Source organism: Mytilus californianus, unplaced genomic scaffold, assembly GCF_021869535.1.
Source record: "Mytilus californianus isolate M0D057914Y unplaced genomic scaffold, xbMytCali1.0.p SCAF_2, whole genome shotgun sequence".
Taxonomy (NCBI): Eukaryota; Metazoa; Mollusca; class Bivalvia; order Mytilida; family Mytilidae; genus Mytilus; species Mytilus californianus.
Window position 1 is genome coordinate 65,456,479 of NW_026262668.1, and position 10,556 is coordinate 65,467,034.

The 10,556-nt window shown below is 32.9% G+C and overlaps 1 long non-coding RNA gene across 1 annotated transcript; it reads right to left on the reverse strand.

The window, feature by feature from the left end:
- Window positions 1-2,260: 2,260 nt before the first annotated feature.
- Window positions 2,261-9,822, reverse strand: LOC127730261 (uncharacterized). Its single transcript, XR_007995011.1, has 2 exons — window positions 9,629-9,822; window positions 2,261-3,116 (listed from the first exon to the last, which is right to left on the reverse strand). It is a non-coding gene; the product is annotated as an uncharacterized LOC127730261 (long non-coding RNA).
- Between the last annotated feature and the right edge of the window lie 734 nt (window positions 9,823-10,556).

Genomic DNA, 10,556 nt, shown 5'->3' on the forward strand with positions numbered 1-10,556 from the left:
AATAGTGAAAGTGGCCTGATATATGACACAGATGTAAAATTCATTGGTTTGGATTAACTTGTACTGATTTGTCCTACCTTGCAGATTGTATCTTCTGTTTTAATTATTTGTTCTTCTTTTGAATATGCATGAAATATTTGCCACTGGAAGTTCAGCAAGCAACAATCAATCAATCAACGAAGATTTTTGATAGGTCAATTATGATATATATTCATTGTTTTACTGGACATTCGCTTCTGAATGATAAAAAGGGGACGACCATTTGATTGTCTTGGGGGCCAGGAGGATTCTGAAAATGAATAACTTGGCCTGATATTTACTGAAAATAAATAACTTTGCACAAGACAAGATTACAATGAATATATTTGACAACACAATATGCAGTAACCAAACTTCTACTGAAGTGAAAATAGATTTTCGCGCGGCAAACCACGGAAACTAGCAACAAATGAAAACGAATATTTAATCCGGAAGAAACCTCCCTCCCCAAGAATAGCAAAGGTCGTCCCCTAAATATTATAAGGTAAACATTTGTCAGCTAAGGTTTGACTTTGATATCAAAACTACATGTACTTTTTAATTTGATGTGTATCATCAGCAATTGTTGATTATCAAGAACCACAAAATTTTAAAATGATATTATTTGGTAAGTTACAGCCTCATTACAGTTTCACCTCATTCAGAACCCCTCTTTTTCCATGCTAGATCAGATTAACTGTTATTATTTAGCACTTTAATGTTGTGCATATATTTTATGGCTGATTTTTTCGCAACTTTAAGGATGCCTCTAAAAGATAAAAGGCTACCACCAAAAGTAGGTCATGTACTAGCAGGTTTCATCTGACCGTTGCCTTATTTTCATGGTTCATTGGTTAATGGTAAGTTTTCCTGGTTAAGTCTGTTTTTCAAATACTATTAAACAATAGGTTATCTATATTAGGTGTGCGATTTTAAAATGTATATATATATGCCAGACAGGTATCATGACCTTGACTTCACTTTCAAGATCCATTGGCCAATGTTAAGTTTTCGTCGTTAGGTCTGTTTCTATAAGCAAACGTTAACAATTTTTGGTGTATGAAATGATTGTAAGGTGTACATGTCTGTTTGGTGGGGTTCATCTGACCTTGACCTAATTTTTATGGTCCATTGGTCAATGTTCAGTTTGCCTATTTATGTCTGTTTCTCAGATGCTTTAAACAATAGGCTAACTATATGTGGTGTGTGGTATGATTGTAAAGTGTACAGCAGGGTTCATCTGACTTTGGCCTCATTTAAAAGGACCCTGATAATGAAAAGTTTATTTGATACTTATAGTAATACCTTAATATTACAGACTTTCAACATAAGTGCAATCACGATAAATAAAGCAGACGAGACATTCAAGCGTGTACACTGTTGTCCTAAATGTAACTTACTTCAGAGTTGGACATTTTTGTTATTGCATTCATTACTACGTTGCAGTTTGAATTCTTCTCTTCAATCAAAGTGATCAACTGGTAAAATATTTGAGCTCTTTATTTATTATGATTCTAGTGCAGAGTAATAAAAATTATACTAACATATTTATAATATTTTAAGAGTTAACCAGTTCACAATGCAATTTGGTTAAAGTTATGACAAATTGGTATTGTGACAGGACGAAATCTTCCGGATATATGCACATTAAATGATTTGGAATAAAAGATGGCTACCTCCACTGAATATTAAATGACACGAAAAACAGATGTATAAATACATTTGAATATCTAAAAAGAGAGGGGAACTACCAAAGGGGCATTCAAAGTCAGGAGAAACTGACAATGCCCCGGCAAACAAAAGACGACGAAAAGACAGACAAGTTCACAAAACACTACAAAGAAAACTAAGAATGAGCAACACGAACCCCACCCAAATCAGTGTGCGATGGTGGACGCCTCAACTTCTCTGGAAAGATAAGCAGATCCTTCTCCCCTAGTGGTACCCGTTGAAATGAATATCACCGATATGGCGAGACATACACGCTCCAAGCTACAAAGTTCTATTCGATACAAACAGTCGGTGACCTTCTCCCTGCGTAGAAAACAGTTACGTTACTTTCCTCATTCAATCGATCCATTCGGTCATTAGACTGGTACCCGACCGTTATTGAAGGCATACTGGATATTTTACGGAGGGAACCAACCTATTCGGTCATCAATTTAAAGCAGCAGCTGAAATACCATTTCCAACACGAACGTGTTAAACGTTCTTCGCGAAGAAATAATGCAAAATGATACCATAGAGTTACAAAGGCATATTTATTTATACTTCTAATGTCAAAGACAATATTAACAAAAAAATTGTCTTTGTTCAGTACAGCTGTGTTCATGTAAATAACGATGCCGGTACGATAAAGATAGTCTGCTTAATACATATTCTTTGTCCTATCAATTCATTTTGCACAAGAAGAGTGATGTTGTCAACGTATATTTGTTCCACCTAACAGAAGTTCCACTGGAAACTTTGTTTTAAACAATGCCATAATATCTGTTCTTGTCGGAACAAATATTCTATACCATTTATTCCGTAAGGAACAAATTCTGTAATATTTGTTTCTAGTGGAAATAGTGTTACAGAATATTTCTTCCACTTGGAACTTATATTCCTAAGGAACTTATATTATGAAGGAACTTATATTTCATGACAGTTGAGTATAAACGAAATTGATTACTTTTTCAGCAATCATCATCTCGTTTATTATGTAAGGATCGAGAAAACATTTTGAACACAATTTTACAAGTCGATAATATAAGTACCATAATCACAATCCCAAGCACTGCTAATCTGATCATTCCAAACTCCCTGAACAAAAAACTGTCTTCGTATTTGTCTCCGGAAAATGTACCATTCGTAAAACTACCGTTACGATATAAACTATCTACGTTACTTAATTGTGATAGATTGAAGTTGGTACTGTTACTGAAGACGTTACTATAGTTTACATTACTGTCCATCACATTTATAAAGTTTTCGTTTGGGTTCATTTTCCCTGGTGAAATTATGGCATTACTCTCGTCTGTGGTTTTCGTTGTTGGCCTAGCGTAGCAAGATGGCATTTTAAACTCTAAATCACGTTGTTCCTGTTAGTAACATGCCTAGAACACACAAAAAAATATATAGATTAGTAAAATCTGATAGTTAAATGCTAAGCTTACATATTTATTACACAAAACAATTATAGTTTCTAAAAAATTATATGAAAGAAGGGTTTTATTACTAAAAGACAATAATATATATGTTATGCTTATCCTTTTAATGAATTTTAGTATGTAAACCAAAGACTCGGTATAATTGATTTTGACGTCAATAAGTGTATCAAGTTTTGAGTTTGCTGACCTCATCAATCTAATTAAGGTAACATGATCGTAAATTGGCAATTTTATGAAATTGGCTAGCAATAAGAGCGCGCGGAGAACTGTATATGTAATAATCGAAAAAAGAAAATATCTTTTTATTTATTATTTGGTAAAAGGTACAGGACGAACAAAAATATGTACCTCAGCTTTGATGAAACGATACCCCCCCCCTCCCCCCCCGCATCCCCCAAATTAAAATTTCCTCTTTATTGATAAAATTAATATGGGACACCGACGAAAACAAATTTGTGTTCCTATAAATAATTTTAGCGCGTCGTATCATTCATCTCTCTTACTCGATGCGTGGTCCTGAGACTACTGCAACACACTGGGTATAAATGTAGTTTCAGCGTGGACACAGGATTTTTATTTCAATTTTATTGAGCGATCGTATCATGAAACGTCGACAAATAAGATTTCCATGTAGAGAGTTTGTGAGGACCCCATGCGTATATTTTTACGTTTAACGGCCTTTTTTGACTTCGTGTTTCAATATTGTACACAAGATTAAACAAGTAATACTAAAAATGAGTTCGTTGGTCATTTTTAAGTTTTATATCAATAAAATGATAATTCCATAGGCATTGCCATATAAAGTTTCGAAGTTTCAAGAAATTATTATAGCAATATTATTTTTAGTAATTTTTTATAGTGATTAAGATTGTATTACAATGTTGACCGCTGTATCCCAATTTTTGACATTTTTACCTATTATGTCTGTTTGTTTTGCTCACACATTGTTGTCAATATAATGGAATTCCATGCGACTGCCATACAAGCGAGAGGTTTAGCTAGCTATAAAACCAGGTTTAATCCACCATTTTCTACATAAGAAAATGTCTGTACCAAGTCAAGAATATGACAGTTGTTTTCCATTCGTTTGACGTGTTTGAGCTTTTGATTTTGCCATTGTATAAAGGACTTTCCGTTTTGAATTTCCCTTGGAGTTCGGTATTTTTGTTATTTTACTTTTTACATGACCTGTATCGCAGACTCTAAATGCATACACTATTTCATGAAAAATCAATGACATTGTATATTTAAGTTCCTATTGCCCTGAGAGTCATTCTGTCGAGGACGTACATGAAATAATGTCACAAAACAACATCAAATATTCACCTGTCTTATACATTGAAGATTAGATATGTGCCTGATATTCATATGATGAAGACATAATCTTTCAATCAGTTTAATTGAGGTCTGGAGCTGGCATGTCAGTAACTGCTAGCAGTCTGTTGTTATTTATGTATTATTGTCATTTTGTTTATTTTCTTTTGTTTCCTATTCTGACATCGGACTCGGACTTCTCTTAAACTGAGTTTTACTGTGCGTACTGTTGTGCGTTTGTTTTTTCTACATTGGCTAGAGGTATAGGGGGAGGGTTGAGATCTCAAAAAACATGTTTAACCCCGCCGCATTTTTGCGCCTGTCCCAAGTCAGGAGCTTCTGGCCTTTGTTAGTCTTGTATCATTTTTAATTTTAGTTTCTTGTGTATAATTTTGAGTTTAGTATGACGTCCATTATCACTGAAATAGTATACATATTTGTTTAGGGGCCAGCTGAAGGACGCCTCCGGGTGCGGGAGTTTCTCGCTGCATTGAAGACCCATTGGTGGCCTTTGGCTGTTGTCTGCTCTATGGTCGGGTTGTTGTCTCTTTGCAAACTTTGTATGGTTGTTTGCTTAGACATTGTAATTAAGATTGACACCTAAATTCAATGGGTAGGCGGAGTAACAGTCTGTTTACTATATACAAAGGTTTTTCCAGTTAGGCACTTGGAAGATAAAAAGAAGCATGAGCTAAAGGGGGTACAGGAAAGGTAAAGTTATCCAATTTTGAAATGGATTAAAAACGTAAATTTTAAGCATGAGCAGTTTTAATGTCAAATTTTAATTCAAACTACAATGTTGACATGAAATATTATTTCTTGTTACTTATTACAGACATATAATACATATGGCTCTTATAATTATGACATTTTGCACTTAAACTACTGTATATATTCTACACAAGAAAAAAATAACTTCAGATCACTTTGTTGAAAACTGTTTGAGAAATCAGTGGCTCGCAATGCTCTAAGGGTCAATGCAGTAGTAGTAATATAGGGAATCTGACCATCAATATTATAAAGGCACTTTTCGACAATTACAATAATTGTATATTTACTAACTTTTATTTAGAATAAGGATAGTAACACAATTTTTAAAACTCATTCTCTTATTTGCTTAGTGCATTAAAGTTTGACAATAATGCAACAAGAAAAGAAACCATATTCCTGCCACATTATTGATTATTTGATATACAAGTTTCCATCTAGAAAATTAATGGCTCCCAATTCCCTTTTCAATTTTTATGACATCTAATTCTGTAAATATTTTGGCGAGAAATGAAATCTTTATTATTTCGTCATTACGATCCAAAAAGAAGCGAGAATCCGAAACCAGTCAAAACTTTAAATATTATTTGCCAAAAGCAGTTTATATTTATTGGGGGTTGGGGGGCGTGTAGACTAGCATTTTTATGAGTAGAAAGACGAAGGGGAAACAGTGAACAGTTCAAATTAATTTTTTATGATTCTACAAAAAAAGCAAAAACAAAAAAAAACAAAAAAAAAACACACACAACTTAAACAAGATAATCAATGCTCATGCATTAATGCTCTTTTATCTTTTCGTGTAAATTGTATTGATAATATAAAAAAATAAAAGTATTTATATTAAACATGATGACAGAGACATATAATTTCTCTGATGATGGTAAATGATCAAGTTTCATCTTCCAATATTAAGAATAAAGCAATCGTGTGCAGAAAACTTTTTCATTGTCATATCAAATAAAAACAAACCATCAAATCTTGTTTTACTGTAAAAATTGTATTATTAATTAGTGTTCAAAATTGGTTCACATTTAACTAACTATTCTTTTTTTTTCTGTCTACCCTTTAAGTGTCTGACTGGAAATAATATGATATCCATTGTCCAATCAAATCTTTTTATATAGTAAACAGACTACCCATTGAATTTAGATGTCAATCTTAATTACAATGTCTGAGCAAACAACCAAACAAAGTTGCAAGCAAGGCATTTAAACTCTTGATTTGCATGCTATATTATTTCAACTCTAAACTAATTTTGAAAATCGATTTATTTAACGAGTTTGTCTATCATATCAGGGAACTTAGCCCCTTTTTCTTTGCTAAACAATTAAGTTGAATTTCTGAATATGATTAAAAGGATATGCTTGATTTACGTCAACGAGACAACAACCAAATGACACAAAAAGGTAAGATACATTAAGGGTCAACATATATATTTAAAAATAGATGTAAGTGTCGCATGATACAAAATCTCGATTCACCCCGAGTATAAAATAAAAAATTTATTATTATAAAACAGACATTATGAAAGATCTACCATCTATACCAATTTTCCTAAATAAAAATAAAGATATAACCACTATCAAGACCCCTGTCAAGAGACAGGCACATGCACATGTGTCGAGTCATGGATACACAAGTTTTTTTTTCAGATTGCATCCCCCTTCTTTTAATCTCGATCAATGGAGTGAAAAAGGGGACATAAACGAACGTTCAATAAAATCATCGCCGGGAAAGTAATTAATGTTACAAATCACATATAGCCACGCCTTACTCATTAACATATTTAATCCACTCAAAGCTACGCTTTTCCTGAATTAAATACGTTTATATATATATCTTGTCTTCTTCAAAAAGCTATTAAACATTTCAAAAGTAACTTTTTGCACAACCGTTCTACGAAAGTGACTAAAAGGCAAATACAATCAGTTTGCTGTTGTGCCTGCTGATAAAGCAGCCAACAATTTTGTCGTTGTTAGACGTAAGAACTACATGTATATTGAAATGCTCAAAACTGATATCACATAGTCAAACATGTTCACATCTAAAAACTTCTATTGAAGATTAAATCGTAGATAAACCTGCTTGCACACTAACTGAATTGAAAGCTGCTAACCCACCACAAGATTCCCACTATGTATTGGCTTCATTACATACATGCAAAACCTAAATTGGGTTTTATTTCAAATCTGCATCCATTAAATTGTTCTTGAGATTCGTGCTCTTAGACCTTTAAAGGAATTAGTAAAATAGTGTGATGTACATGATGTTAATAGCGTCTCGTCGTTGCTCTTTTGCGTTTTTTTATGACAATTTTTATGGGGTTACATACGTATTAGTGAACGAGTTTGCAACTTCCGTTTGTTTACCACCTACTCCTTCATGGCTTAGAATGTATGATTAATCTAAGAATTTTCTTTTTCATGTCTGTGCTGTTAGATGAAATTACCGGTAAAATATGCTATACGTAATTATTTTGATTAAATTAGTAAATATTTTCGAGAAGTTGGTAATCAGTTACAACCTTGATTTATATTCGTCTGGATAATACATCTGTAACGCTTTGTTTATGTTAAGATCATGAACTTCTGTTATATAATAGTGATGACAAGATCCAAATTAAACACTAAAAATGGACAACTCTACTATGGGGGAAAAGAGTAAAAAAGGATAAAATGACATTTGCATTTGTCATATCTGATTTCATGGTCAATATAAATTTATGACTGGCATTTATCAACATAACCAACACACTAATTATAGTATAAAGCTAAAAGATATAGCACGCCCCTTTAATTTAAGACAGAGAGTAATGTAAGAGGACGACCATTTTATTTTCTTGGGGCAGGGGGATTTTGAAAATAAATAACTTAGGAATTTGGTGTTGATGTCATTTAATTCTCCTGTCTATTGAATTCATTCTCAACATTTCTAAATCTGTCGATTTAGAGCTTGACATATAATTGTATATGCATATATAGCTTTATTGTATATGTATATATAGCTTTATGGATGAAGAGTTGTCTCATTGGCACTCATACCACATCTTCTTATATCTATTGTCTATACTAATTGATGTAGACCTATGACGAACTCTAGAGGTCTTGTTTTTGTGTTGTTGGTTTGCTGTCTCATTGTCTATACTAATTGATGACGACATTTGTAGAACTCTACAGGTCTCGTTTTTGTGTTTTTGGTTTGCTGTCTCATTGTCAATACTAAGTGATGACAACATATAGAACTCTAGATGTCTTGTTTTTGTGTCGTTGGTTTGTTGTCTCGTTGTCTATACCAATTGATGACGACATATGTAGAACTCTAGAGGTCTTGTTTTTGTGTCGTTAGTTTGCTGTCTCATTGACATCTATCCAGCATTTCCCTTTATTTGTTTTGCATGAAATGAAGATATGAAAGAAACGTAGGATTGTATCCTTCTCTCTTTGTTTGAACAGTTATAGAAATTTCAAGTTTTCAAAATTCGGCATTATGAGGAAAACTAAATATAAGGGTCAAGTGAATAGTCCGTGAACCAAATCATCCTTGAAATTTTGGTGTTTGAATAATAAAGACAAAGAGTGTATATACACTATGTCTGCCTCCTCGCGGAAAAAAATTATGATAGGTAAGGGAGTCAAATAGTTTTGGTTAGACTTTATAAGGAAATGTTCTGGACTTTAACGCTGTTTAACCAAAAATTTCTGGAGTTTAACGATGGTATGAAAAATGTCCATAAATGTGTTAGGGTAGGCATTGAAATTTCATAATAGTGGTAATTGAGGGTAGGTGGTGAGATAGGAAAAATATGTATTTAGCCAATAAACACCGTGCTACTATAACTGTTAAAATTAATTGAACATCTCCTCCTTGGTGCATTATCAAAGTAAACTTTGATTGATTGATTGTTGTTTGCTTAACGGCTAGTGGCAAACATTTCCTGCATGTTCAGGACAAGCAGTAAAACTTGAACAATGTTTCATGAAAATATATTTTATGCATGTTCATGACAAGCAGTAAAATTTGAACAATGGTTCATGAAAATATATCTCAAAAGGAGAAGGCACCGCCAAAAAAATGTGAATTTTCTTGACCGACCAACAACATTTATATAATCTTCCTTCTTTGTATTTGTTTTCGCTCTCCAGAAAGAGCAGAGGGATGGAAACATGCCCCCTTTTGGTGGATGTTGGGGAGAATTGTCCCGTTTGGTTTCTCCCTGCTCTCCTACGGACATTAAATACAAAAATATTTTTGAATACATTAAATGATAAAGTTTACTGTGACAAAATTTGCATGATGAATTTTTGAAAGTGATAACTGATGACTATTTTCATATTTAGCAGAGAAATAGTATAAGAATGATCAATTATTATACTTACCTACTTACATGTTAATCCTCACTGTAATATATATCCTTAACATTAATTTTGCACAGAACTCATTTACTACTCATATGTTTGTTTACCTTCGATCTTAATCATAGCTTCATTTTGCAACACAAATTACACTTTCTATCTGGACAGATAACCAGCCTATGATTTTTATTAATCTTGAACATAGTAAATGATCGTCATGTTTGTTTCCTCAACTCGATTAATCATTGGTCAGTTAGGTACGGAACTGTAATCTTTACGGATAAAATATCTAGGATCGCATTATACTGAATATTCAATTAAGTGATTGCTTTCAGATTTGCAGTATTGTCTCAGGAATATCCACCGGTTTTGACAATAAGTTTTAATTTGACTTCGTACAGAATTTAAATCGATATATCCCCATGTTAAGGGAATTGGTTTCAGAAAGAATCGGCCGTTAATTCAAGAAATGACGAAAACCAGTTACGACTTCAAATTGATTAGTCTGTGTTTTTCTCTATTAAAATCTTGGGGACTGAGAAAAATAATCTTTTACAATGTAATTTCAAATTATATACCTATCAGGATTAGCTTTTAGAATGAAATTAACCGTACTAAGCATGCATTATTCATGCTTAACATGTCGCTTAGTATCATATCAAAAATTTAAATTATAATTTCTTACATATATTTTTGCATGTATACATGTACTATAGCTCTGACCACATAGCTTCTGTCCATCAAGCACAAAACTATGATCGTCATAATTAAATAGTCTTGTGGTCAATCATAACTATGCTGGATTAAAATGTAACATAACCATAATATTAAATGAGAAATTAAAAACTTGATTTCAATCTTCAGAGAAGATACAAGGGGCGCTTATTTCCCAAATCCCGCTTTTTTTGTAATTTTCCCACTTCCCACTTTCAATGATTTTCCATCTTTTTGC